A 6,000-nucleotide genomic window follows, 5' to 3' on the forward strand; every position below is an offset into this window, starting at 1 on the left:
CAACACCTACGGCGTGGTTGTGACTCCATTGGTACACGTGTCAAAGGGCCGTCTTTGTAAGTCTACCGGTGCTTCCTTCCGTCTCCGGCTGAGGGACGACTAGTCCACTGCTCGGATTTGCACACCCACGGCCGTCAAGCCGATGTCAGCTCCTAGTGGCCCTGGAGGGCAGAGCAGAACTGCCCCCTTGAGTGGTCAAGGCCGCCGTCTTTGCAGACAAGACTCTCACACCTTGCTCCCCCAGAGTGGCTGGTGGGCTCAGACTGCTGACCTTGCCAGTTAGGGGCCGAGTGCTTAAGCACAGCACCACTAGGGACCCTCCGGGTAAAGCCGAGTCGCTGGTCAGCATTGGGGTTGTCCCACGCTTGGCTGCTGTCCATCATGCTGCTGTGGCCCTTCACGTGCAAGTTCTCGTGTGGACGTGTTTTCGTCTCTTGACGACGTCTGTGAGAGTGCAACCGCTGAGTCATATAGAGACTCTATGTATAACTCACCGTCTGAGGCTCCGCCGGCTGCGCAGAGTCCCCGCCAACACGTGTTCTTGCCTGACTTTTCCATCTCAGACCTGCTAGTGGGTTTGATTTGCCTGTTAATGGCAAAGCTTGCAAACTGGTCTGAAGTCTCACAGCAGCCAGCCAGATGGTAGGCTCACGGGAAGATGTGAGAACCCCGGAAAGGAAAAGGGTCCCCACCTCCCCCACTTTCTTCCAGCTCTACTCGGGAGGAGATCAATGAAGAATCATCAAACCCCGAAAGAGGAGACAGACTGCGACAACTTGTTTTTCCGTGGAGGGCAGTGTGTGTCTTAGAGGCTGAGGAAACTCACCGGGGAAACAGAGGGAAGTAGACACGTGGAGACCCAGTTCACAAATTAAGGGAATAAGCCTGTTGTGGGTCGGGGCTGTCAAGCCAATTCCCACTGACCATGACCCTGAGTGGGAACTGGCCGAGCTGCCCCATAACGTTTTCTGGGCAGGAATCTCTCTAGGAGCCAATTGTCAGGTCTGGTTCCTTTGACCCCGTCGTTGTGGGGGGGGGCTTGAACTGCCATCCTTTGGATGAGTGAGCTCTTCTTGGCTTTTTTTTAATGCGGCCGAGTTGCCCGCATTCGGGGAAATCGCAGGGTCAGCACACCCGCAGTGCACTGGGTGAGCCTCGCCCTGGGAAAACCACCTTCCTGACCACGGTGGCTCTCCTGCCAGGTTAGGATCTCCTTGGCTTTCAAAAAGCCTTTCTTCGTGAATTGGGCGAAAGGCTATGGTTGACCGGTGTTCCGGTCAATGATTCCCACACGTCTTGATTGATTGCGACCCTGTCAACGTACCAGCACATAACCCGCTTCCTCCCTGGGTTCCTGTTTCTGTCCCTGCTCTCCTAGCCCTTCCAGACGTCAGCTGCGTGGGAATGATGCCCTTTTGCTCTCAAATGATTGGCTGTTCTAAGGAGTGTGTCCCTCCCTGGGGTTACTGCTCCTGCTGAGCCATGGGAGGGGGAGTTCATTTCCGGACCTGGGTTGGGGGGTGACTGAGGTCCAGTATCTTGGGGGCTTCCACCCCTCTCCATCTGACCAGCAAGCCCAGTTTCTGTTAGTCTATTTGTATCATTTTTATTTTTGTTCTCAAATGTCCTTCCACTCTATCCAGGACCCTCTAATGTGATGGGTTTCATTCTTCTGGTGTCAGGGTGTGGAGAGAGACCAATGTCCACATGGTCCATTTGTCCACAGGAACAAGCCCAGTTTCCCTAAGCCTCTGATTTCCATCACTCTCTGTTCCTCTGGACAGATGGCTGCTCGTGAACTTTGAAGATTCAGATCACTGATCACCAAAGTAGGAGGTAGAACACTGTCCCTGGGAACTACGTTATGCCAACAGACCCCCCGTGTCCCCAGAGACCACGGTCTGTGAGCTCTTAATTTCCTGAAACAAAAATGTAAAAAAAAAAAATCTCACTGCCATCAAGGCGAGTTCAACTCATAGCCACCCTATGAGGACATCAGAGAACTGCCTCTGACTCACAGCTGTAAATTTCCAAGCCTGTAAATCTTCACAGAGCCAGAAAGCCTCATCTTTTTCCAGTACAGCATCTGGTGGTCTTGAACCACAGACCTTGTGGTTAGCAAGCCAATTCAGAACCCACGAGGCTATAACCAACCAACCCAACCACCCATACTACCATAGAGTCGACCCGAACTCTTTGTGGCCCTGTAGGACAGGGTTGAACTTCCCGGTGAGTTTCTGAGACTGTAACTCTAGACGGGAGTGGAAAGCCGGTCTTTCTCCCGAGGAGCCGCTGGTGGTTTCCCACTGCCGACCTTGCCGTTGGCAGAGCCCACTGCGCAGCCACTGCCCACTGGGGCTCCTGCAACACAACCAGCATCCCATAAACACCCAGCACAGCCTGTTTAGTTCTGACCCATAACATGGGTCTGTGGGAGTAGATGGCCGGGTCTTTCTCCCCTAGAGTGGCCGGTGGATTTGAGCTACTGACCTTTTGGTTAGCAGTCTCCAGCTTAACCGCTGGGCCGTTAGGGCTCCTTCAGAAACAGACACAGGGGTTTTCAATCCAGGTGGCACCCCAGGCTCCCTGGATGCTCACGCCTTCTGCTTCAGGCTTGGATGCCATCGGGCGGGGAGAGACCACATGGGATGCTGTTGAGGGTCCCCTGGGTTCCGGGGCTCAGTCAGACTGAGAATCTCCACTAGCTGGGATTCTCGGGCAGGGCTGCCAAGACCGCCCCAGCGCTGGGTGGTGTTCTGGGAAGTGGCCAGGTGGATTACACAGTGGACGTCTGTTGAGTTTAGAGCCAGCAGAAAGGGATCGGTTCTGGCCCATGGAGGTCCTGAGATCTCAGAACCAGGGTGAGCAGAGCTGCCAGCTGCTAGCACCAAGGGCCAGCAGGACGGACAGGCACTTTCTCAGGCTGGGGCAGTGGCCACAAGAATCCTATCAATGCAGACCTGAGCGCCTCCAGCCGCCCTGATGGTGTGGGCTCCTTGGCTGCCAACAGAAAGGCGTGTGGTTCAAAACCACCCGCCAGGCTCTCCGTGGAGAGAGATGTGTCCTTTAAACCCCTTAGCGACTCTCAGTAACGCGGGACTGCTGACTCAGAGTAAGCATGACAGCAACGAGGCAAAAAGAAAACATGGGTCCCTTGCTCACACAGGAGTCCAGGTGATGCCGGGGTGATGCGGTGATCTTCCAAACAAAAGGTCAGCGGTCCCAAGTTCGAGTGTGTAAAGATGGACCCAGTGTCATCGAGTCAGTGCCATGCTCAGCAGCCCCAAGAGGCAGAGCAGCACGTCCCTGCGACCTCCAGCCTTCATCTTCTTGATGGCAGTTGAAGCCTCATCTCTCTTTCACAGAGCGGTGGTGGGTGTGAACCACTGGCCCTTTGGTCAGCACTTCCAGTGCTTAACCACTGCACCACCAGAGCTCCAGTCTTAAAAACATAAGCGCTTAAGTGAGCGGTTATCAACCTGTGGGTCGCCATCCCTTTTGGGGTCAAACGACCCTGTCACAGGGGTCGCCTGACTCATTTCAGTAGCAAATGACAGTGCTGAAGTAGCAACAAAAATAGTGTTATGGTTGGGGTCACCACCACACGAGGACCTGTATGAAAGGGTCACGGCGTGAGGAAGGTGGAGAACCACTGGCCTAGGAAATCCTATGGTCCGCTCTCCTGTCACCTGGGATCATCGCTGTGAGTCAGAACCAGCAGCAGTCCCTCCGGCTCCTCCCTGAGACCTGGCTTGTCCAGGTGCTTCATCCATGTTGCACTCAGAGGAAGCAGATGCTCAGAGAGGGTCGGTGACTTGCCTGAGGTCACACAGCCTGTTGGGCATGCACCCCTGGTTGTCCAGAAGCTGGTATGGGGAAGACAGCATGGGAGTCAGGATGGTGGCTTGCCAGGCAGCCCCCCAGGGGTGGCAGGAGCTGGGCAGACCTCAGCAACCATGCCCCCTCTCTGCTTGTGAGAGATGGGGTCACACAGGCTGAGCAGCAGCCAGAGCCTTACCCATACAGGGGTCAGGTTATCCTGGTATGGGCTGGCACAGGGCCAAGGGCACCACTGCTAGCATGGGATGGCATGGAAGCCTGGGACCGGTGGGCTGGGATCCCCAGGGTGGGTCTGTGCAGGAGGGGGCGAGAAGAGCCAACCAGAGTCCCCAGCGGGTCCCCCCCAGATTCAATCCTACGATGCCGGCCCGCCCTGGGCCCACCTGCTTCATCCCAGGTGTCTGCAACAGAAAGCAGCCCAGCGGCTCCGAAAGAAAACATGAGACGAATACAGAGGAGTGAGTGACGATGGCAGCCTAGATAAGGGGCTGAGGCCTGGTGGGTGACCTTTGAGCAAGGGCACGAGGCCAAGAAGTAGCCGCTGAGTTTGAGGGGCAGCTCCCAAGAGCATTGGGGAAGCTGCAGGTCCCCGTCCCGGGTCCGTGGAGGCTTCAGCAAAGAGCTAGGATTTGACTCCTGGGCAGTGGGGAGCCCCAGGGGGCTACAGCATTCTTGGGGCTGCCTTTACAAACACACAGGCAAGGAAACCGCATGCTTGAGCCCCCCCACCTGAGAGACCCAGATCAGTGCAGGCAAGGCAGTGAACTCAATGTTACTATTGGTTCACACACAGATGGGAAATCAGATACCCAAACACTGAGTTCGCTTTCTAATTCCTTCTCAGCTGCAAACAGTATAGAATCATGCTAAGAACCAAGTCAGATGCTCCTGCAGTCCTGCTGCTGTAACACCTGGTCACTGCCCTTGCTCTGCTGGTGTTGTAGGGAGCTTGGTGACATCGTGGTGGCGGGATGGGCTGCAAACCACCAGTTGGATGGTTCAAAACCACCAGCCACTCCATGGGAGCAAGATGAGGCTTTCCACTCCCACAAAAGACTACGATCTCAGAAACCCACATAAGGTCACTCTGACGCGGAGTGGACTTGATGGCAGTGAGTTCGGTGGTTGGGTTTGGTGGTGCTGTCTGACACAGGCCAGACTCCTATCCAGTGTTGACAGTTCAAAACCACCAGCCGCTCGGAGGGAGAAAGTTGAGGCTCACTGCTTCTATGAAGATTGATAGCCTTAGAAACCCTATGGGGTCACCATGAGCTGGCATCAGCTCAAAGACTGCCGTGGGTTGGGTTTAGGGGACAGATGGATCGACGCCTTGGCTCATGCGCAGGGATGAGTGTGCCGGTGGTACTGGGCCGTGCATGGGGTGGCTGGGTCCAGACCTCCCAGGTGGTACCTCGCAGGAACAGATTGTTGTAATACATTTCTTTGTTTTAGATGTTTTCCAAAAGTGTTATGTGATTATTTTAGGGGGGAAACAACAACAACAATTAAAAAAAATACTCTCCTTCCTCCCAGAGGTCCCCATGGCTGGGGCCCGGGAAGCCAGCAGGAGGCACTGGGACCAGGCTCGGCTGTCTGGCAGGTGGGAGGTGGGAGGAGAGGGGGTTTGCCCATCACTGGTCTCCAGGTGGCTGTGCACCCCATGTATAACCAGGGCTTGGGGTAGAGCAGGCGGGAGGGGGACTGATAAGCAGAGCTGGGCACTTATCGGCCCAAAGCAGGCGGCCCTGGGGGTATCTGAGGGGCCAGGTACCTGCCTGTGCCCATGCCGGCACACCATTCAGTGGCTCCCTGGCCCAGTACCCAGGGATCCTGGGTCTCCATTTACGTCTCTAGGGGACAAACACCAGAGTGACTCAGCAGCCAGGGTTTGGGGTGTGAGGAGGACACGCCCAGGCTAGCGGCAGAGAGAGAGAGAGAGAGAGAGAGAGAGAGAGAGAGAGAGAGAGAGAGAGAGAGAGAGAGAGAGAGAGAGAGAGTGTGTGTGTGTGTGTGTGTGTGTGTCTGACATGGGCTCTTCACACACTCGAAGGCGGGCTCAGGCCGTCGTCTCTCAGCTCCACACCACGGCTCCTTCAGCTTCTGCTGGCAGCGGCTGGGACAGGGAGGTCACCCCAAGCACCTTACGCCATAACTCTCTTG

The 6,000-nt window shown here is 55.7% G+C and overlaps 1 pseudogene; it reads right to left on the minus strand.

Moving 5' to 3' along the window:
* Positions 1–1,083: 1,083 nt before the first annotated feature.
* LOC142423480 (U1 spliceosomal RNA) lies at positions 1,084–1,210 on the minus strand (annotated as a pseudogene).
* Between the last annotated feature and the right edge of the window lie 4,790 nt (positions 1,211–6,000).

Source organism: Tenrec ecaudatus, chromosome 12, assembly GCF_050624435.1.
Source record: "Tenrec ecaudatus isolate mTenEca1 chromosome 12, mTenEca1.hap1, whole genome shotgun sequence".
Taxonomy (NCBI): Eukaryota; Metazoa; Chordata; class Mammalia; order Afrosoricida; family Tenrecidae; genus Tenrec; species Tenrec ecaudatus.